The 24,778-nt window shown below is 35.4% G+C and overlaps 1 long non-coding RNA gene across 1 annotated transcript in view; it reads left to right on the plus strand.

The window, feature by feature from the left end:
• The first annotated feature begins 9,879 nt into the window (after positions 1-9,879).
• The window catches only part of LOC137624985 (uncharacterized), a 148,711-nt gene continuing 133,812 nt past the window's right edge, over positions 9,880-24,778 (plus strand). Inside the window, exon 1 of the long non-coding RNA XR_011040793.1 lies at positions 9,880-9,983. This is a non-coding gene — a long non-coding RNA (uncharacterized lncRNA). The remainder of the gene's footprint in view (positions 9,984-24,778) is intronic.

The raw sequence follows: 24,778 nt of genomic DNA on the forward strand, positions 1-24,778 counted from the left end.
GAGAGTGATCTTTTGCTTCCAATTTTACCTTTGCTCTTGTAGAAATTTTTTATTTTCTCTATTCTTGTTAAAGGTTCCTCATTTATGGTCTGCTCAAAACACAATGCTGGCTTAATATTATCAAAAGTTAAGGGAAAAGTTAATTATATGATGGAACTGTTTTACAGTTAATATTCTCACTTGATGCCCATTCCCTTATTGTACTCTACTACTTAAAAGGCATGACTCATCAAAAAATGAGAGAGAGGGAAAGAGAGAGAGAGAGAGAGTGTGTTTGTGTTTAGGTGTTGAGAGAGAGAGAGAGAGAGAGAGAGAGAGAGAGAGAGAGAGAGAGAGAGAGAGTGCGCGTGTGTGTAGGTGTTGAGTGTGTGAAACAATATAGATATTCCATATACTATTTATACTTCAAACATCTGAGTCTACATTTTTAACATAGTACGTCATACTACAGTATCAATAATGACATTTTACTAGCCTCTATCTGTGATCGTGATAGATTTAGATAAATCACCATTTAAATGTCTCTAGTTTACTTTGATAAGTACCTTAATTATCAACATTAAACATCACTGCATATTTTTGCCAATTAGGCTGAGGCTTCAAATAAATTTTTCCAAAATACTATCCATAGCCGAAGCTTTTGTGATTTTATTGACAAAATTCAATTAGACTCGGCCATGAAATGCACAATGAGGTAACAATATGTACCAGTAACCTACTCTTCATATACAATCTGGAGAAAATTACAAGCAACAAATCCATTCCACAAGTGAGTGGTTGCTCATACATTAAGACAGGCTCTACTGTAATTAGAGTCATGCAATGAAATACAACATCGTACTTAATAATTTAGCAAATATTAAAGAAAATAATGAAAGGTTTTAGTGGTTTTTGAGTTACAAAATGTCCTAGATAATGCATAGGTGTTAAATGTCTTAATCTTGAAACCTCTGGTCTCTACACAATCTTACAAACATTCCTGTAGTCTTTTTTTTCAGTACTGTACAAGTATGAATAGATATATGATTTAGAAGGTTACGAGAATCGTAATACTGATGAAATCAATTATAATAAAATTGATAAGGAAGTTTTGTCTTTGAGGAGAATATTTTATCAGTTTTTACTCAATTTATCAAAGCCTTGTGTTCCATATCAGTGTTCTTATCAGGTCCAGATAAATTTTGTCTTGCACTCATATCCTCCCTCAACAGACACTTCATCTTGGAGTTGTAGTCATGTTAAGATGTACTGATCCACTTATTTGAAAAAAGCTGTGATGGTGGTAGTCAATCCTACTGACCTGGCTGTTTTCACCTGCATTTGGCTTGCCTGCCCATTAAGGGAGGCATTCAGGGGGAATCAATTAAAAGAGGTCTTCTATTGAATTGTCTACTGCCTCTACTTTTGGAGTTTCTGTCTCGCGGTAGACAATGACAATAATATTGTTATGGATCTTAGTGAAAAAGTGCTACTATTATTATTATTATTATTATTATTATTATTATTATTGTTATTATTATTATTATTATTATTACTAAGCTAAAAAACTAGTTGGAAAAGGAGGATGCTATAAGCTTAAGGCTCCAACAGAAAAAATTAAACCAGTGAAGAAAGGAAATAAATAAACTACAGTATATGAAAGGTAAAAAAAATAGAATAAAATATTCTAAGAACAGTAACAATATTAAAACATCTTCCATATATAAACTATAAAAAGAGACATGTCTGCCTGTTCAACATATAAACATTTGCTGCAAGTTTGAACTTTTGAAGTTCTCCAGTTCAACTACCTGATTAGGAAGATCATTCCACAACTTGGTCATAGCTGGAATAAAACTTCTAGAATACTGTGTAGTATTGAGCCTCGTGATGGAGAAAGCCTTACTATTGGATGATGTCTATCCTTGGCTGTTTCTTGATACAGTATCTTTACTTGTGCCTGTTATCCAAGTGGTAACCTATTGGAAACATCCCTGCCTGGTGATCAGCCAGACTGGCGTTCGAGACCCGCTCAAGCTCAATAGTTTCTTGTAGTGTCTGCAACCTCGCCATCCTTGAAAGCTAATGAAGGGGGTTTGGGGAAGCCTATAGGCCAACCTGCTGAGTCATCAGCAGCCATTGCATGGCCCTCCCAGGTTTGGAGAGGCCCAAGAGATGCTTGGGCATTGATCAAATGTATATATGGTCAGTCTCTAGGGCATTGTCAGTGTTCCTTACCACTGACATTCATGAGTGACCTTTAATGTTCAGTATGATGTGTAGTTCTGTGTATACTCATCTCGCCTACCACTCCTGCCTGGTCCACTCCAAAGATTCTTATTTCTCTCCTACCTGATGACCAACCTTGATACCAGCCCAGCCATAAATGCTCCGTATCCACCTTGTCTGAGGACTCTCTTGCAACTGGCTTTGTCCAATCCTTACTTACCTAATCTGAAGGTTGGTCTTATTACAGCCATGTCCACTCTATATCTTCCTTATTTAGTAGGAGTCTCACTATTCCCTTTCTTTGGGTATATTTTGATGTTTTGAAAACAAATTAAAAAATGGCATCTTTAAAGATACTGTTTTGACTTACTAGGCATTACTTCCAAAAAAAGTCTTGTATTCTTGATACTTTTTATGCTGGTGTTGGGTTTTGCACCCATAGTGATGCTGAGTAAATAAATATTGTATGTTACTTTGCAGGGAAAGGCATTTCTTTTCCTTAAGTTTAGGCTGTCTTCTTAGGCCTTTAAGGGTTCAATAGGCTATTGACAAGGAATATACAGGAAGGATTACTGACAACTAAATATTAGTGGCATACAATTGAACCTGGGACAGTACTTGATTTAGGATTTCTTGTTGGCTGGCAGAGGTGTACAAAGTTAGCAACATGTTAAGTACTACTTCATGTAAGATAATTGTTAACTGACAGTTACAGCATAGGAAACAGATCCTATTGTTGAACTGTTCTCTGGATGTGTAGATCTGTATGATTCTTTGGCACCTGTAGGTCATGGGAAAAATATTTTCCTTAAAATCATTCTTCGCCATAAACCATTTTATCAACACTAAAATCCACACTCGTGGAAAGAGCCTGTATTTCATGTTTAGGCAAACCCAAGTCAACAGAAAAGTCATAACATTTTGAAGGACAGCCCTTCCAAAGGCTCACAACATGGATTCGCTAAATATTGTGACTTCAGATGAATGGGAATGTGGAAATAGGCATTGTCAAATCTGTTGAAAAAAATTTCTTATTTTCTTATTCCCCCTAAATTATAGAAAGTCTCCATTAAAAACTAGGTGAGAACAATACACCTCTTTAGAATTGAGACTTCTAGAACTAGCTTCCAATACTTGATGTCTTGGGTGCTAGAAATAACTTTCTGTTAAAAATAAGAATTTTTGCAATCTCTTAATTTCAAAATATTGGATTTTGCTGAATTGCTAATGTAACTTGGAAAAGAGAGAGGTTGTTGGAGGACAGAGGAATCCAATGTTTTGCATTCACCACAGAGAGAAGGCATGGCTCTAGAAGGAGGTTTTTCCAAACCTGATAAAAGTAGGCTAGCTTTCCTCATACAGAGATTTACCATTGGAGACTGTCATTGAGTTCTAGAAGATCAAACTCCTCCTGGGCATTCCTCCTGCTAGTCCAAAACTTTGAACATTGTCTCTGGGACAGAAAGAGATGTCCCAAGAAGAAGGAGGGACAGAATGATGAGAAACAACTCGCCTCCGTGTGATCAATTTTAAAGTGTCAAATAGTACCTATGTCCTGGCTAGTACAGCAGTAACACACTAGTTTTGTATTTCCATGGAGAGCCGATCAGGACCTGCCTCAGCCCAAGATTTTAAGATGTTTACTGGGGCGGTTACTGCTGTAGTTAAGCATCATTGTTTGTGCTTGGGCTTGCTCAGGTAACATTGTTGAACATCTCTTGGGATGAAATTGTAACTGAAACCTGACACCTTTAACCCTTTAGCCTTTAAAATGCGTTCTGCTTGCTACCGGGTCCACAACACTATAGATTCCACCTGCATATGAAACCACCCAAACCAGAGAGGAATGCAAATGCTCCGTATGTCTAACAACAAAATTATTTAGCAATATGCAGTAGTAGCCTCCAAGGTAAGATTGATCAAGTTGATTTAGTTATGTGTGATTCAATTTTAAGAAATGGTTCACATTTTCTTTTTCTCCATCACATATCCACCTCCAAAAGAGTGTAGGATTCAGCTCGTTGACTACAAGGTAAAATCATTAAAATAAACTGAATTTTGATAAGGTTTATTATGATACCAATACTTACCTTTTAGTTATCTATTTCCTTCCCTCCTCCCCTCTTTTTAGTGATGTCAAGAATTTAGTTTATATAGAGGTTTACAATGACCTTGAATATATGAAGTTCTTGTTGTGGCTGTGTTCCTCCCGAGGCACTGTCTACTGGGATGGCTAGGCAGAATATATGAGAGGAAAATGGAAGAAAGAGAGAAATTTAGATGTCAAGGAGTTGGAGGTTTTGGTTATTTTAGCATGATGACTGTAAGGTAAGTATTGAAGTAATGAATTTTATCAAAATCTTGTTTTTCATCATCATCAATTAAATTATTATTTCATTTTATGTGCAATGCATTATAAATATAGTATTCAATTCATAAAATGTATGTGTGTAAGGTAAAATGGCTAATAATAAAATGGAATTTACTTAATTATTTCTATTTCTGTGGTTAATGTCATTGGTGAGGTCTGAAGGTCTTTTACTTTGCTCAATAACTGTCATTAAATTTGTATGTATATTATAAAAGATTATTAAAAATCAATTTTGGATTTTAAGGATTCTGTATTATTGTAGATTTACTGCTAAATTTTTCTATTTTTAATAAATGTATGTTGATACCGGCATTTGTGTCTCCTGAAATTTTTATTACTGTATTTTATATTTCAGCAGAGTGACGATTTGAGACATATTCATTGAGGATGTTCCTGTACTTAGCAAACAAGTAGAGTCTGTAGATTTCTTACGGGACAATAATTTGGCAAAAGCTCTACCGTAATTAATCTTGGGGCATTTAATGCTTTTTGAAGGGCAACTGGACTATGTACCTTTGGTTTACCTTTGGTTTTATATGGCGTAACACACTTAAAGAGATCAACACCTTGGTCCTTGAAATGGCTAAAAGGTTCATTGATAATACCAATTGTGAGGAGCTTCCGGAGATTCTCAATTAAGGTTTCTATCATTGTGAGATTTTCTATGCTTATGCTGTTAAGGGTAATTGATAGGGCACTGACTTTTCGGGGATTTCTTCCTTCAAGTACAGTAACTATTCTGGTATTACTCCCTACATCACATAATCAAGAGGGGTACTAAATAGAATAACACCTTTAAATGTTGTCATGTTTGAGGTACAAGGGAACATAGTCCACACCTAGAATAATCTCAAGTCAGGCCTACATTAGGATACATAAGGGCAATTTTATGCTTGCGCTGACCAATTTTCATATTAAAATGGAGTAAGTCTTAACATCTGGAGGGGGTCATCAAGGTTAACTAAATCAAGCTGGAATACAATTGTTCCAATAAGATTAAGGTTTAAGGACTAGACTACATTGGGGTGAAGGCCTACAAAGGTGCATTGGGCATCACAATCTAGAAAAATGCGAGTCAAATGTTTAAATTTGCCACTAAGTAGGTCACCTGTAAAGGTGGGCAAAGGAATAGAGGCAATCTGATCAGCCTGGACAGTTGAATCATTACTGAACCACGCTATCCGATTATGGTTAACAGTAGGGGCATTACCACGGGGGCTACAGCTATGAGACCGGGATCATGCGGCTATTACGAGTCAATTTAGACTTGTAATAGTATTTGTAAAATGAGATCCAGATTAAGAAAAGGGGTTTAGTTGAAATCAGTGATCACTTTAAACTTATAAACTTATTCACAAAATTTACCTAATGAAAAAATTGTAACTAGCTTATGTTGTTGATTAGTGCAGTTTTAAATAGAGATCAAACAGTTATTCCGTAAGCAAGGGGTCAGTCAAAAACAATGATATGAAATATAGATAACAAAACCAATTGATACAAAAACTTCTATGGGCACACCCTAATGTTCATAGCCGGATAAAATATGAATATACCTAAATGAAGGGTTCTTAGATATTTGTTTAGCTAAGAGTGGTGGGAAGTGTGGCCATGTAGACGCCTTTACCAACTCGTGTGATTGACGAAACTTCTTATGGTCCGGGTTGATGCTTGAATCCTCTGAAGTTCTAATGATGTGGTCCTTTAATACTTGGCTGCAGTTCTTTTAAGCCTCTGTCTTGATGACCCTTTTCAGTTCTAATTCTCGGTAATTGTCATTGGTTGGGAGGCCTTTTTGATGGGACTTATAATGCCGTTTCAAATCTTTAAGGGGGCCCTTTAGTCAGAAGAATTTCGAGACTGCTGTAGATGATGCTGCTAGGTTACTCAAGATGATGCAAACTACAAACACACTTCATCTTTAGAAAGTGATGTTAAAGCAAGAGGGGGACCTCAGATACACCCATAAACTTAATGGTGTGAGAGACAAATGTTAGCTCCTTGCATAATGGTGACTGGAGGTGAACACAGTCGTTTTGGGCGCATCATCACCTGGTATGCGCAATTCCAACAGGTTTAAAGGCAGACCTACATCAGACATCTGTGCAGAGCTTGAGGTATCATGTCGAATCCAAAAGTCTGGATCAATCTTTTCATAGAAGCAGAAGTCTTGAGAGATGTCTATAAAGAATACGAGGAGTAATTTTGCATCTCAAGGAGAATATGGATAAAGTAAAACCTGTCTGGTGTATATAATGATTGTGCATGAATTTAAAAAAAACATATGAGAATAATTCATCCTGGAAAATACATAATGAGGACATTAAAGGAAGGGCCATGGAATTCAAACCTGCATGATGTCTTGAGCATCGAAGGATGTTATTATGAGGTGAAGGATGAATTATGCAACATGAAAGGATGATGAACAAATTAAGTGCATGAGGACAGAATGTTGGAAATATCATCAATGGTGACAGAGACTTGGAATTCCAAGGCAAAAAGGAGTTATTTTAAGGCTTATGTCATATTGGATCAGTAACATATTGTAGAATAAATAACGGAAAGATAGGGTGACTGAAATAATTGTAAATGATAATAAATAAAATAGAAAAGAGAAAACTTGAAGAATCTTCACCAATGGTAAGTATTAAACCATGCGTGTGTCAGAAAAGTAAGTCTCACCTGTCCTGTCTTCTAAACATGTTTCTCCTGACTGCAGTTAATATATTGCCTTCTACTGTATCCTAACTTCAATACCGTTTCAGTTCTTTTATCTTACTACCTAACCTCTTAACGTTTTGATTGTAATGCAACTGATGGAATCACCTTCAGATGTAGGCCTACTTTAATGCTGAATGGTCTCCTTGGCTCTTGCACCAGTCCTTATGCCTCGTCAGAGTAAGTTTTCAATGAAAAGTAAGTCGATTAGAGTTTTCAGTAGGTTATCTAAACTAGATTGATATATTTTTATTTTTATGTGTAATAGCTTAAGGCACATATGTGTTTTTAAATGGTAGGACTATTCGTTATTTTGTACATCATCTGTCTAGTACGCAGGCACATTAAACAAATCGAGCCATCATTACAAAGTCATACCAGGTATATTAGGGATAATTTCTCATAAACAGTGATCTTAAGATCGAATTAAGAACTCCAATCTTAAAAGAAGCAAGTAAATTTTTTATTAGAAGGTTATGGGTGGTCTAAATAAGTCATTATAGGCCCTCTTAAATCATCTCGCCGGTCTATTCAATTATTATCACCATTATCATTAATATTAATAATAACCTGTTTTATTCCAGCTATGACCAAGTTGTGGAATGATCTTCCAAATCGGGTAGTTGAATCGGTAAAACTTCAAAAGTTCAAAGTTGCAGTAAATGTTTTTATGTTGAACAGGCTGACATAAATCTTTTTAAAGTTTATATATGACATTTCTGCTTTGATGTTCTTACTGTTTTTAGAATATTTTTTGTGTTAATTTTTTCTCATATCGTTTATTTATTTCCTTTCCTCGCTTGGCTGTTTTTCCATATTGGAGCCCTTGGGGTTATAGCATCTTGCTTTTCCAGCTAGGGTTGTAGCTTAGCTAATTATATAATAATAATAATAATAATAATAATCCTTGCTTGGTGATCGCCAGACAGGGGTTCGAGTCCCGCTCAAACCCGTTAGTTCCTTTGGTTGCTGCAATCTCACCATCCTTGTGAGCTAAGGATGAGGTATTGGAGAGCCTTAAGGTCTACCTGCTGAGTCATCAGCAGCCATTGCCTGAGCCTCCCTGGTCCTAGTTTGGGAGGCTTGGTTTCTGATCATATGTATATGTGGCCAGTCTCTACAGAATTGCCCTGCTTGCTAGGGCAATATTAGTGTGCCTTGTGTTTGCCATTTACGAGTGACCTTTAAAATGTGGTTTGAAAAGCAGGATGTTGTAAGCCCAGGACTTGACGGAAAATAACCCAGTGAGGAATATGGACAGAATAGTGTGCAAGAGAACTCTACTCTACCCCAAGACAGTGAAAGACCATGGTATAGAGGCTATGGCACTACCCTAGACTAGAGAACAATGGTTTGATTTTGGAGTGCCCTTCTTGTAGATGAGCTGCTTACCATAACCAAAGTCTATTCTATCCTTAACAAGTGGAAAATAGCCACTGAACAATTATAGTGCCTTAACTAACCCTTTGAGTGTAGATTTTGTTAGGTCGTCTTAGTGTCATCAGGTGTATGAGGAAATATGAGAATATATAATGAATGGGCCACAATTATTCGGTGTATGTCACGTGATGTGTAGGCAAAGGAAAATGAACTGTAACCAAAGAGGGATCTAATGTGATACAATATGACCATAAGAAGAAATGCAAACTTGTCTAATTTCATTCTGCATATAATTTAAAGCAATGGCGATTGGCGGATAAGGAAATAATTGAAAGAAGAGGGTATATAAAAGTTTAATCAAATCTACAGAAATTATATTCGTAATAGCATCGAAGATAGTCCCAATATGAATTTAAATAATTGTTATTTTATTTAATTTCAATGGTAAACGATGCCAAATATTAACAACAACAAAATCTGTGGCAACCGTAGGCTACATTTTTTATTTCTTACTTTTCTTATTTAAAATACTAAAGTTCAGAATATTGAGAAATTATTTACAACAATATTAGGTTTTTTTAATGGGAAAATAAAAGAAAATTGGATATTTGATAACCGAAATCTGACATCACTGCATTATCACTAGTTATATGCGTTCAAACTTTTTTTTTTATTTAAAATATCAAAGTTCAGAATATTATGAAAAGTATTTAGAACAATATTATTTTTTTAATGGGGAAATAAAATAAAAGTGGGTGTCTGATTACCCAATTCTGGCAACACTGCACTATTACTAGTCATATGCATTCAAACTTTTTTTTTTAATTCAAAATACCAAAGTTCAAAATATAGTGGAAAATATTTACAACAATAATATCATTAGTTTTTTTAAGGGGGAAATAAAATAAAAGTGGATGTTTGATTACCGAAATCTGGCAACACTGCATTATAAGTTTATCACTAGTCATATACTTTCAAACTTTTTTTTTATTTAAAATATCAAAGTTCAGAATATTGTGAAAATTATTTACAACAATAATATCATAAGGTTTTTAATAGTAAAATAAAAGAAAAGGGGCTGTTTGATTGCTGAAATCTGGCACACTGCATTATCACAGTCACTAGACCTATGCCGTTCACACGTCTAACTTTCTCAAATTCTCAGTTCCATAATTTGCATGTTCCTTGGTGAGTTAACAGGTGTACGGTGGAGTTCGGACGTTTTCGCGTAAATTTCAATAAAAAATGTCCTATATAGTGTATTTACAAGATGCATGTTGGCGTTTAAAGTGATTCATTGAGCTTTGATGTAAGTATATATTTTTTCCATTGACCTACTGTCTAATTAAGTGATTTATGTTTTGTTTTGTTTACATTAAGATAGCGTCTAATTTGTCCCTGTGCTTCACTGACACGATACTTACATGAAATGTGTGGGGAAGTATTATGAAATGCATGCAAAAGTATTAGGTATTATAACATAGTCTAAACAAAGTAATCCCAAATTAATTCCCCTAAAAAATCTTCGTATATTTTTGGCAGTTTTGTATCAATCCGTTTGGTTTTTACGGCTCATAAGCCGCATTTCTTATATTTGAGATCTCTCCTATAATAAATATTAACCATATTTTTAAATAGAACCTAGATTTCATGGATTTTTAGGCCAAGCACGGGCTCTTGCAATTATGTACCCCCGTGTTAAGCGAGTTTAATGTAAAAGCAACTAGGTTATTGAATAGTTAGACTTTTTCCCATTTGCAGTTGATTGGAAAGTCTCAAATTTTATGGCTGAAAGACATAAATATTTCAAGAGGAAGCCAAACACAAGAACACAACCTAAACTATGGTTGGTAATATTTCGATAGTGTCCCACCCAGCCATTGCCGCTTGCCAGTACATAGGAGCTGGAGGCTTTTCTTATTTCGCGAGCGAAGTGAGCGCATGGCCCAGCAAAAACCATTAGATTTCTGTGACTTTTTGATAGTCCTTAATGGTTTTTGCTCCGTTGTGCGTTCGCTTCGCTCTCAAAGAAATGAAAACATCAAGCTCATATGTAGCCTACTGGTAAGCAGTAATTACTGGATGGGACTCTATCAAAATATCACCTTAAGGCTCTCCACCTAACCTAACCTAGATGTCATATCCTTAACTACTTACCCTCCAACCTGTGACCGTATCATTAGCTTGCCCTTGTACTAAGTCTGCTTTTTTACCGGCTGCGGAATTGCAAGACCCCGTACTTACCCTGAAGAGCCAGGCAATCTACAACAACAAAGACAACTGTCTCATCCATGTGTTTGTTCACTCAACTGGCTTCACTCCTGCGGAATAACACTAAATCATAATATTTCGTAAATCATGGAACTACCATTATAATATTGTGTTTAAGACAAAGTAAGCAGCTCTTCTAGAAGGACTCTCCAAAATCATACCATTGTTCTTTAGTCTTGGGTAGTGCCATAGCCTCTGTACCATGGTCTTCCACTTTCTTGGATTAAAGTTTTCTTGCTTGAGAGTACACTCAGAAATGCTTTTCTATCTTATTTCTCTTGTTTTTTTTTTTTTTTAAGTTTTTGTAGTTTATACATGAAAGATCCAATTTAATGGTGTTACTGTTCTTAAAATATTTGTATTTTGATTGTTTATTCTCTTATGGTTTATTTGTTTCCTTGTTTTCTTTCCTCATTGGGCTATTTTTCCATGTTGGAACCCTTGGGCTTATAGCATCTTGCTTTTCCAACTAGGGTTATAGCTTAGCTTGTATATATATATATATATATATATATATATATATATATATATATATATATATATATATATATATATATATATATATATATATATATATATATATGTATATACTGTATATATATATGTATGTATGTATGTATGTGCTACATGTGATTATTGATGAATAGAGAGCCAGAGAGAAAGGTTTAATTTAACGGATTATATTCATATCATACTTTAATTTCTTGCCAAATCTTGTTTTATGTATTTCTGACCATCATTTTTGGTGCAGTGGTAAATTGTTTTTGGTGGCAAGACCCAAAATCAAGTACTGTATATCAAACCTTGGAATAGTCTTGGGCATGTACAAATTATACCAAAACTAGATATAAAATATATACTGTATACTGTAACTCATATGTCATGGGAGAGCCTTTTAAGGGGATGGAGGAAATCAAATGAGTGAAATTCTACGGTGCATTATGCATCATAATCTCACTACACCCACCTAACCTAATCTAGGTCACTTTGTCTTCATTGGGTACCAGGCAGGCTTCTACCAGTCCCTGCTACTCCTCCCATGTTTTTTTATTAAGCTGTAGGTTATCATTTATCACAAGAGCTGATAGAATGCAGAGATTCATCCTAACAAAAAGAAAAACTAACCTAGCTTAGGAGACCTGCTCCTCTCCTTTTTATTTTTTATTTGCCTACTGGGGGATTTTTTCATTTTAAAGACAGACTCTTTTCTTAATTTGACTTACAAGATTATATCCATTAGAAAGCCTTAGAGAAAACATCAGTCAATGTAATATTTTCATTATTTCTTACCTTTTGCCGTTGAGGTCAAAGGCTAAGGTTTTTCTGTATCTGAAGGAACTACCTGTAGTACACTTTTAATACTGTAGTTGGGTAAAGGTACAGTTTGGTGGGTTTGAGCAGAATTTGTGGAACCGTCCATCTTGGTAACTGAATAAGCTTGACTCATAGTTATTCGGGAGACTTTACAATTATTGGTGTAGATGTAACGACAAAAGTATTTCATGAAGTATTGCTTTTTCGTTCCACTACAGTGAATGTAACTTTTGATGTTCCTGTGAACACTTGGTGTTCTGTGTATGTGAACTTTTATTAGATTAAAAAAATTTGTTGTGTGGTTAATAGATGTGGACATATCCTACTCTAGCAAGATCTTTGCTACCTCCCCTAGGTTTCACTGGAATGCTGTATCAAGGCCACAGCAGACATGTCATAGGTTAACTAAGAATGTTGTCAAAATATGGCTTGACTGTAATAGGTAAACATGCAGGAAGTTAAGCATGGAAAGTTTTCAAGTTTTAATTTGTTCAATACATTGTTTAATAATTACATCAAGGAAAAATGTTGAAGCCCCAAGCTTGTGAATAGTACATACCCAATAGCCACCACCATGTTCCCATGTATAAAAAATGAAATTGGATTTTCTTTTTTTTACTTTTATATATAAACTATCAAGGAGATGCTGATGCCAGCATTCTCCTTTTCCCACTGCCGAGAGGGGGGTGTGGATTGCCTCATCAATGGGCGACTTAGCAGAATCATGGGGCTGAGTCTTTGGTGGTGAGTGTCGTTCAGGATGGTTATCGTAGTTGCTACCCTTCCTGGACCATTGACCTCCCATACCTCTAGTTATAATATAGTTCCTCTTCGATTATCCAACATCAATGAAAGCCCAGGACCTAGGGGCAGAGGTGAAGGGATATTGGAGAACACCACGCCTGAAGTCATTCGAGATGGATTTCCTGGTTTCTAAAGTCGGTTTGGTATTCCTGGTTGAAAAGTCGACTGTGGGTTGGAGACCGGTCATCGACTTCTCTCCGCTGAACAAATTTGTTCGTCAAAGAAAATTTTAAGGATGAATACAGTACGGTCAGTGCTGTCCTCAGTCAGAGAGGGAGACTTCATGCTTTTGATAGACCTGAAGGACACATACTTTCAAGTGCCTGTTTATCAGACCTCTCAAAAGTACCTCCTCTTCTCCATCTGCAGTACAGTGTACCATCCAAAGACTATACTTTGGAGATTGTACGGCTCCCCAGGCATTCACTCATGGTTACCTTGATAGCCACTTAGGGCCCACTCGCGAGAGATACGTCTTCTTGTGTATCTCGACGATTGGTTGATCCTGGCCTCTTCAAAGAGGTAGTTGCTTTAGGATTGAGGTAGAATTCTTGCATTTTGCTATGATCTGGTGATTGTGGTAAACTGGGAGAAATCAATTCTCATACCCAAGCAGAGGTGGAAGTAGCCTCCTGGCTACTACAGTAGTTAGTACAGTGGTATATTTAGCCATCACTTTCGACGGGTTGCAGACACTAGTATATACAGATGCATATCCATACATACACGAACATGCGTATGTAGCCTGTATATGGATGCATCTGAATAGTTATATGTGTGTGTATTTTGTGTGTACTGTATGTTTGTGTAAATAAATATACAGTACGGTATTTATGTATTTTGAAACGTTTAGATATGTTGCAGGAAGAGAAAGTTGATAAGGAATAGCGAAAGAGCAAGGTAATAATAAGTGGAAGATAAAGTAATGAATGTTATTATAGATGGTGGAAGCCAAAGTGTTACTATATGAATGGATAATTGAACCAGCTCTGGTATGGATTTGAAGTGTGGGTATGGATTGAAAAATGTTTGAAACTGTTGATATGAACTGTATGTGCAATATATGTCGATTTAGGGGAATTTCTATGTTGTACAGTAAATCAAGAAGTAGTAAAAGGTCTCAACATTGATGAATTAACGGATCAAAGTATTTTAAGGTGGCTCAGTCATGTGGAAAGAACAGATGAGAGTTAAACATTATCTCATTGCTTCTCTGTTCTGGCGGCTCAGTCATTTGGAAAGAAGGGATAACAATTAAACATAATCTCATTGCTTCTCTGTTCTGGCGGCTCAGTCATGTGGAAAGAACAGATTACAAAGATAATATTGCTTCTCTGTTCTGGCAAGTGGTATATGGATATGCTGTGCACGCCATCCACGTGTGTTGCTATTAAATGTTGGCATTGCTCGTCTCTGCATAGCCAGCTCGCTCTGTGATTGGCTCTAATTTCGTCCTAGGACAAACCCTTCCAGACTTTGCTAATATGTGAAGTGTGCAATTATGTGCATGATATACAGTATGTCAAGTTTAGAGTGTGAATATAGGCTTAGATGAACGTATATAGACTATAGTCAATTTCTTTTAGCGATGCAGATTTGCACCGACTCGCAGCGGTGCCCTTTTAGGTCGGAAAAGTTTCCTGATCGCTGATTGGTTGGACGAGATAATTCTAACCAATCAGCGATCAGGAAACTTTTCCGAGCTAAAAGGGCATCGCTGCGAGTCGGTGCAAATCTGCCTCGATAAAAGAAATGGACTATAGTCAATAATGTGATAAGTTTTCTGGGAATTAAATTGTGTCATAATTCACCAGTTAATGACAAGTATTGCTATTTTGAGTGACCACTTCATTTGTTTTAAACAGCCATCTTTTTTATGAGTCAAACAGTCTTTATGAGATAATTTATGAAAAGTAGAGGTAATGATTTCTTTGATTAACCAAATGGATGATTTGTAATGGTGATTAAATTACTATCACCATATGCACAATAACATTTGGTTCAAAATCCAGTACAGCCATAGGTTTTTATGATTTTTTTTTATTTTATTTTTTTAAATTCCCTCTTAGCTTAGTCCCAATAAGTGAAGGGAGGAAATTATATTTATTCATCTACCTTTATTTTATATACTAATGAAGGAGCCAATTAGGTAGCTGTGGCAACATTAGCACTATTTCCACTTCGGATATCTTATGCTTTTTGTGGCGACAGTGAAGTTATTTCGGTTTTAAATAATTGAAATTTCTGTATTTTGAAAAAGTGTATTTGAACTTTAAAATATTTTTTATGGCCATTATTTTCTCTCTTCAATTTAACTCGTCTACTTGACTAATATTGAATTTCACATTGATTTAAGATTTTTTTTTTTTTAATGTGAAGAATGTTAAGAAGAAGAGACAAAGAGTATTTTGTTTAAGGTGAAATTTTAGTCGTTTGGGAATTGTTTGCTTATTGCCATGATTATGGTGAATAATTATAGTCTGAGTGTCAGGCATCTCTCTTGGAGACTAGATTTTGGTCATATTTAAAGACTGGCTATTAGCTTGTATAGTTTGGGAGAGAGGTTTGTTAGGCATTACATGAAGACAAGAGATGAAACTTATTATTTGGTGAAATAATTAAGTCTATTGTTGTAGGAAAAAAATGTTATAGTGGATGGAGATGAATTAGGAGTTTTTATATTTTTGGCAAATGATTAAACCTTGTGTCTTAAGTTATTGCTTCACATAATAGGAAAGGAATTTAAAATCGTTTCCCTGTAAACGAGATTATTCGCTTGGCTTCACATTCGTAGACGAATGCTCAGGGTTCGAATATGTATTGCTAAACTCTAACTATTGATCCTTTGGGGGTGAATTTTAGGGATGAAGCTGAACTTAGCAAAACTCTTAAGTCCGGTTCTAAGTAGGTCAAGGATAGGTGCTCCTCAACATCCATTGCTGCATTGCCAACGTGTCTTTACTATATACAACTCATTTAAGATTCTAGGTAATGGTTATTAATATAAAATATACTTTTTAGAAACACGTTTAGTCTATTTCTTCTTACATGATTGGCTTTTAGAGAAAGTCTTGTTAAGATTTTTCGTGATAAATCTATCCTGAGAAAATATTTCCATGACATCATTCTACCATGTTTAGAGTTTTGTTTGGTCTTTAGCGGCTGACTCTTATCTTAATTTGGTGAACACAAACCTATTTTATTAAAATTCTTATCACTGATCTGTATATTAAACTCTGGTACCGTCGTTCAGTTATTTGTTTGTGTATGCGGCATAAGAATTTTCATAATTATTCTTGGCGTTCAGATCTTACTAGACTGTACCATCATATTCGTAATACTAATTATGGAGTTCTTTGACTGGCCAGACAGTACTACGTTGGATCCTTCTCTCTGGTTACGGTTCTTTCCCTTTGCCTACACCTACACCAAATAGTCTGGCCTATTCTTTACAGATTCTCCGTTTTCCTCATACACCTGACAACACCGAGATTACCTAACAATTCTTTTTCACTCAAGAGGTTAATTACTGCACTGCAATTTTTCAGTGGCTACATTCCTCTTGGTAAGGGTAGAAGAGATTCTTAAGCTATGGTAAGCAGCTCATCTAGGATAAGGACACTCCAAAATCAAACCATTGTTCTCTAGGATTGGGTAGTGCCATAGCCTCTGTACCATGGTCTTCCACTATCTTGGGTTAGAGTTCTCTTGCTTGAGGGTACACTCGGGCACACTATTCTATCTTTCTGTTCCTCTTGTTTTGTTAAAGTTTTTATAGTTTATATAGGAAATATATATTTTGATGTTACTGTTCTTAAAATATTTTATTTTTAAGTTTTTACTTTCCTCACTGGGCTATTTTCCCTGTTGGGGCCCCTGGGCTTATAGCATCCTGCTTATTCAACTAGGGTTGTAGCTTAGCAAGTAGTAATAATGATAATAATTCTAACAGTCTTGCTTTCTACATCATAACATTCAATGGTACATGCTATTCTAAAAGTTTAATTCCAGCTGTAACTGATTGTGGAATGATCTTCCTAATCTGGCCGTAGAATTCGCGGAACGTCAGAAATACAAACTTGTAGTAAATACATCTTTGATGAACAGGTTGACATAAATTTCTTTCCAGTAGTTTATATATGCCTGATTTATTTTAATGTTTCTGATCTTCATATATTCTATAGTTTATTCTTTATCTCTCTTGTTTCCTTTCCACACCAAGTTACTTTCCCTGATGGAACTATTGGGCTTATGGTATCCTGATTTTCCAACTATGGTTGTACATTTGCCATTGAAAATAATATGCAGATTCGTGTTGGCTGACTAGTGAGTCTTTATTTATATTCGAATCTTACTTTGATTCACGAGACTAAATTTTTCCCTTTTGTCTAATACTTAGCAAGTTCATGGCCTGCATAGGTCATGCTATATAAATCTATTCACTGTAGGTAGTAGGTTGGCCAGGGCACCAGCCACCCGTTGAGATACTACCACTAGAGATTTGTGGCGTCTTTTGACTGGCCAGACAGTACTACATTAGATACTTCTCTCTGGTTACGGATCATTTCCCTTTGCCTACACATACACTGAATAGTCTGGCATATTCTTTACATATTCTGCTCTGTCCTCATACACCTGACAACACAGAGGTTACTAAACCATTCTTCTTTATCCAAGGGGTTAACTACTGCACTGTAATTATTCAGTGGCCACTTTCCTCTTTCTAAGGGTAGAAGAGACTCTTTAGCTATGGTAAGCAGCTATTCTAGGAGAAGGACACTCCTAAATCAAACCATTGTTCTCTAGTCTTGGGTCGTGCCATAGCCTCAGTACCATGGTCTTCCACTGTCTTGGGTTAGAGTTCTCTTGTTTGAGGGTACACTCGGGCACACTATTCTATCGTATTTCTCTTCCTCTTGTTTTGTTTATATAGTTTATATAGGAGATATTTATTTTGCTGATGTTACTCCTTTTAGAATATTTTATTTTTCCTTGTTTCCTTTCCTCACTGAGCTATTTTCCCTGTTGGAGCCCCTGGGCTTATAGCATCTTGCTTTTCCAACTACGGTTGTAGCTTAGCAAGTAGTAATAATAATAATAATAAACACTTAATTGTAAAAACTTCGCGATATATACAAACTGCAAAAGGCCAAGAGTTCAATATGAATATTTACGATATTCCAATCATGTTACTAGTCAATTTCCCCAGTGGAAGCAGAACCCAGACACATCAAAACTGATTAATGAAAATATGGGCCTGACAGAGTGTCCTTTATAGACGTAAGTGCCTTCACATTACGTTTTTAATGATTGAGTGTTCTGTAGTTCCCTACAGAAATGATATTGGGACGTTTCGAGCAGCGTACTTTATTATTATTATTATTATTATTATTATTATTATTATTATTATTATTATTATTATTATTATGAGTGTTCTGTATTTCCATACGGATATTACATTGGGAGGTTTTGATAAGCATACTGTATTATTATTATTATTATTATTATTATTATTATTATTATTATTATTTGCTATGCTACCCTAGTTGGAAAAGCAGGATGCTATAAGCCCAAGGGTTCCAAGAGGGAAAATAGCCCAGTAAGGAAAGAAATAAGAAAATAAACTAGAAATAAGAAAATGAACTATTAAAATATGATATTTTAAGAAAAGCAACTTCAAAACAGATCTTTCATATAAACTATAAAAAGAGACTTATGTCAACTCTGGATCTTAGTGAGTACATTTTCAAGTAATGAATGACTATTATGTTGTCAGTGTTTCGTAGCAATGCAAATTAAAAATGTTAAACTCAAAAGAAGTATTTTTTTCGAGATGTACAAATTCTAATATTCTTATTTTTTTGGAAGTTGTACAAACAAAAAGGTTAATCTACATTATGAAGTATAATATAATTCGTCTCGTCCTGCTCATTCAATCTCTCTCTCTCTCTCTCTCTCTCTCTCTCTCTCTCTCTCTCTCTCTCTCTCTCTCTCTCTCTCTCTCAGAGCAGTTCCAAGTCTTTATTTTATTTTGTATTTTTAAACTTCAAACTGAAATGGTAAATTCTTGGTAAGCTATTTCCTGGGATTAATCTCTCTCTCTCTCTCTCTCTCTCTCTCTCTCTCTCTCTCTCTCTCTCTTAACAGTTCCATGTTTTTATTTTTATTTTGTCTTTCTAAACTTCAAACTGAAATGGTAAATTCTTGGTAAGCTATATCCTGGGATTAACTCTCTCTCTCTCTCTCTCTCTCTCTCTCTCTCTCTCTCTCTTAACAGTTCCATGTTTTTATTTTTATTTTGTCTTTCTAAACTTCAAACTGAAATGGTAAATTCTTGGTAAGCTATATCCTGGGATTAACTCTCTCCTCTCTCTCTCTCTCTCTCTCTCTCTCTCTCTCTCTCTCTCTCTCTCTCTCTCTCTCTCTCTCTCTCTCTCTCTCTCTCTTAACAGTTCCATGTTTTTATTTTTATTTTGTCTTTCTAAACTTCAAACTGAAATGGTAAATTCTTGGTAAGCTATATCCTGGGATTAACTCTCTCTCTCTCTCTCTCTCTCTCTCTCTCTCTCTCTCTCTTAACAGTTCCATGTTTTTATTTTTATTTTGTCTTTTTAAACTTCAAACGGAAATGGTAAAATCTTGGTAAGCTATATCCGAGATTAACACACACACACACACACACACACACTCTCTCTCTCTCTCTCTCTCTCTCTCTCTCAGCAATTCCAAGTGTTTTATTTTATATTTTTAAATTTCAAGCGGTAATTGTAAATTCTTGGTAAGCTACATTCTGGGAATAACTCTCTCTCTCTCTCTCTCTCTCTCTCTCTCTCTCTCTCTCTCTCTCTCTCTCTCTCTCTCTCTCTCTCTCTCTCTCTCTCTCTCTATGTATATTAATTCCTCTACTCATCTATCGCTTTACATCTTAGTATATTAATTTTATTCTCCAGTTAAGAATGGTTGAGATACATGAATAGCTCCACCATAATAGTTATACTGATTTTCTCTAGTTTCCAGCATCTCCATTTTTCATTTTCTTTCTCTTGTTTCTTACTCGACTTATTTTTTTTCTTTAAAGGAAAATCTCTTCCTTAGTGACACGAGATGAAAGCAAAAAGGAAAAACTAAACTGGCGAAAGGAATTCTTAGTCAAAGTTAGTGCTAACGAGTGTGAAGGAAATGCCCTTGGTAGTTCTGGACGGGTTCCTTGCTTGTACTGGTGCATAAAATATAAACAGAGGAGGTTGGGGGTGTTAGGTGGTGAAACGTCTTTCCCCCTCTTGCGTTGTTGTTTTTGTTGTTGTTGTTGTTGTTGTTGTTAAAGGTAGTTTCTGTGCCAGCATGAAGTCGCTTTCTCGCACTTGGAACAGGATGAGCTACCTGTGGAACACTTATCAGATGAAAAGTCTCACGCAAATTGCGCGCGTCCACGCACACCCACATGCACATACATATATACATACATATACGTACATATATATACACACATATATGAATGTATATATATATATATATATATATATATATATATATTTATTTATTTATTTTTTACCATAGTCCTTTCTGGTGAACCTTGTGACTATCCAGCAAGTCTTAAGAGGAGAATTTTCTAACCTCTTTTCTTCTTGAATCCCAGCAGGTGCTGGTAACCATAAAAGTTGTCGGATTATTGATGGATAGTCGTAGATCGAATGCAGTCCCATGAATTACAAGCCAAGTACGATTAGGAGAATGAGATTGTGTTTCAATAGACTATGTCAGACCTGATCTGGTTTTGAACTCGATATTATGCAGTCCTTTTCATGGATCAGTCGCCCTCCGTAATTCTCTCTTCGTGACCACCCCTTTTAACTCGTGGTACATTCTCCCTCCCTTCTTTTCCTTCCTCTGGGTCTTTGTCCTTCAAATTTACTTTCTATAATGTCCTTCAGTAACTTACATCTCTTGAAATGTGTCATTCAGTTTTCCTGCCTTTTTATTATTGTATTATTTTATTATTGTAATTCCAACTATTCATAGTAATTCTTCATGCGGTAGGCACGTGCAAAACCAATTGAGATTTAGTAAAAGTGATGAGAATTAGACATACATGCTTGTAAGAGCAGAGTATAATTCTTTTCTTTTTTCGTGACTTAGTGAAGAAAGCTATCACAGGAATTAATGTAGATATAAATATTACCATTCCAGGGTACAGGCTTTGTATTAAAAAGTTTATCCAAAAAGTATGAGAAAATTGCCTGGCTATATGACCTGAATTTTGTAGATATGTGTATATGCCTCTTTCGCATATATGTTGTGGTGGCCTATTGGAAACGTCCCTGCCTGGCGTAGAAGAGGCTCTTTAGCTATGGTAAGCAGCTTTTCTAGGAGAAGGACATTCCAAAATCAAACCATTGTTCTCTAGTCTTGGGTAGTGCCATAGCCTCTGTACCATGGATCACGTCAAAACTTCTTGCCGGATTTTCACCAAATTTTAACAATGGATAGGTTTTCTCGGAACATCCCATTAAATTTTAAAGGTGATCCGGATCAATATCTCAATTCTAGTTATTATTTTTATTATTATTATTATTATTATTATTATTATTACTATTATTATTATTATTATTATTATTATTATTATTATTATTATTGTTATTATTATTAAAGTCACTACAAAGCTCTTATACTGTAGAACCTATTTATGACATTGTTTATAGATAAGAAATAACTGTGGGGAAAAGATAAAAAGATTCTGCGAATGAGAAGAGTCTGGTAGGCAGATAAACACTGCAAAAATCATCCAGTACTATTTACAGAGTACTGCGCAATACGCTCTTAAAGTTGTACCTGTACAGGGTGTAAAAGATGAACTTGCGGTGAAAGGAAAAGTGACAAATAAATATAAAATTTGAGTTATTAGTTATGTTGGAAACCCCTTAAAGGTTTAAAGGTCACTCATGAATGGCAGAGGCAAGGGACAGTGCCATTGCCCTGGTAAGCTGGACAATTCTCTAGAGACTGACCATATTACGTATGATGAGCGCCCAAAAATCTTCTCCACCCAAGCTAGGACCAAGAAGGGCCAGGCAATGGCTGCTGATGTGACTCAGCAGATAGACCTATAGGCTCCCCCAAACCCCCCCAACCTTGGCTCACAAGCACTAACGAATCTGAGCGGGACTCGAACCCCCGACTGGCAAACACCAGGCAGAGACGATATCAATCAGGCTACAACCCTTTAAACCCTATTGATATTTTAGATGAATAATATTTTCGAATCTAATCTCAAAATAATCAAATTTAGTTAAAACTAATGTTGAAATCGGAAAAGGCATTGTAGCCTCCGATGGTCTGTGGCTTAAAAGTTATTTATGGGGAAATAATAATATTTAAGATATCAACTTCAAGCTCATAGGCTTCAACTTTTTTTAAAGTAAGAAATTCCAATTTGCTCTGATAATTGTATGTCTGATCATTCAAAATTAATTAATCTCCTCCTCTCTCATTAGTGTCTATATTTTCTCCAGAAACTTCGAAATAGAACTTTCTAACAATCTTTTGTTTACATCCACCAAATGAAGTTGGGAGGAGGTTATGTTTTCGCTCCTGTTTGTTTATTTGTTTGTGAACAACTTCCTGGCCACAATTTTACTCAGAGTAGTGAAACTTTCAAGGATTGATTATGTTGAGACGTGGAAGTGATTCAATTTTGAAAGTCCTAGGTCAAAGGTCAAGGTCGATAGAAGGTCGACCGAATTATCCCTAACCTTGACCCTAAGTTCGCACATGGTTGCCACACACACTTCAAATACGACTACGGTCTAAATTGATTCTAGGAAAGGCAAGCTGGTTTCGAGAAATAAACTGCCATAGGGGAGGTCTGCATTCTCAGAGTTCTTTTCCGAGTTTTTAAGAAAAACTTTGTTCAACTTATTAATGAGATCAATATAGTTTGTTTAGAGACATTATCTATCTATCTATCTATATATATATATATATATATATATATATATATATATATATATATATATATATATATATATATATATATATATATTTCCGGTCACGCTTAGTGGCATTGACAGACATAACTGCTCTATAACTCCCCGTGTCTCCGATAGGGGGGGAGATGGAGTAGTCATACACTGGTAAGAGGTTTTACCCCGAAAGGGGGATGGGATTGGAAGGGATGAATGCGTGTGCATATCTATCGAAATATTTAGCCGTCACTTTTGACGGATTGCGTACGCTTGATATTATGTAAAACGTGGCAAAACATTTCATATGTATTCAGCCAGTGATGTTATCATTATTATTATTACTATAAATTGCTAAGCTACAACCCTAGTTGGAAAAGCAGACTGCTGTAAGCACAGGAGCTCCAACAGGGAAAATAGCCCAGTGAGGAAAAGAAAAAAAAAGAAAAAAGAAAATATTTTAAGAACAGCAGCATTAGAATAAATATATCCTATATAAACTATAAAAACTTTAACAAAACACGAGGAAGAAAAATGAGATATAATAGTGAGCCTGAGTGTACACTTAAGCAAGAGAACTCTAACCCAAGACTGGAAGACCATGGTATAGAGGCTATGGCACTACCCAAAACTAGAGAACAATGGTTTGATTTTGGAGTGTTCTTCTCCTAGAAGAGCTGCTTACTATAGCTTAAGAGCCTCTTCAACCCTTACGAAGAGGAAAGTGGCCACTGAACAATTACAGTGCAGTAGTTAACCCCTTGAGAGAAGAATTGTTTGGTAATCAGATGTATGAGGAATATGTAAAGAATAGTCCAGACCATTCGGTATATATATAGGCAAAAGGAAAATGAACCGTAACCAGAGAGAAGGATCCAATGTAGTACTGTCTGGCCAGTCAGAGGACCCCATAACTTAAATATTATTTATTCCAGAATAATTCTGTTGAATTAAAGACGGCCGCTTGTTGTAATAAGTAGAGGCAAATAGGATAGCCTAGAAAAAGTTCCTTTGATGATCTAGTTGTTGTAATTAGTCAGCAATGTAATTAATGAGCAATGTCATACTGTCCAGAATAATATTAAAGAGTTATTAAAGAGTTCATTAATTATCTTAGAGGAAAACTCTTCTTTTTTTCTATGTGCTCCAAATATTTTTTTTTATTTGTTGTTGAGATGCGCTCTACCCCAGCTATTATATTACTAGTGTACGCGACCCGTCATAAATTGATAAATTTTTAGATAGGTATGCACACAGACATACCTACCCCCTCTCATCAGGGTATGACTACTCCCTCTCCCACCAATCCGATGGATGGGGAGAGCAGTGTGACCGAAAAGATGTATATGTATATATATATATATATATATATATTATATATATATATATATTTATATATATATATTATATATATATATATTTATATATATATATATATATATATTATATATAGTATATATATACAGTATATATGTATATATATATTATATATAGTATATATATACAGTATATATGTATATATATATATATATATATATATATATATATATATATATATATATATATATATATATATATATATATATATATATATATATATATATATCCAGACACTTGCTATTTATTAAATGGCGAGATTATTTATAAACCTGTCCTGCTCATCATTATTTACAATAATTTTATTAGGGTTTTGGTGCCGATGTGGTAACGTCCCTGACTGGTGAACGCCATACTAGTGTTCAAGTCCCGCTCAAAC

Source organism: Palaemon carinicauda, chromosome 31 (assembly GCF_036898095.1).
Source record: "Palaemon carinicauda isolate YSFRI2023 chromosome 31, ASM3689809v2, whole genome shotgun sequence".
Classification (NCBI taxonomy): Eukaryota; Metazoa; Arthropoda; class Malacostraca; order Decapoda; family Palaemonidae; genus Palaemon; species Palaemon carinicauda.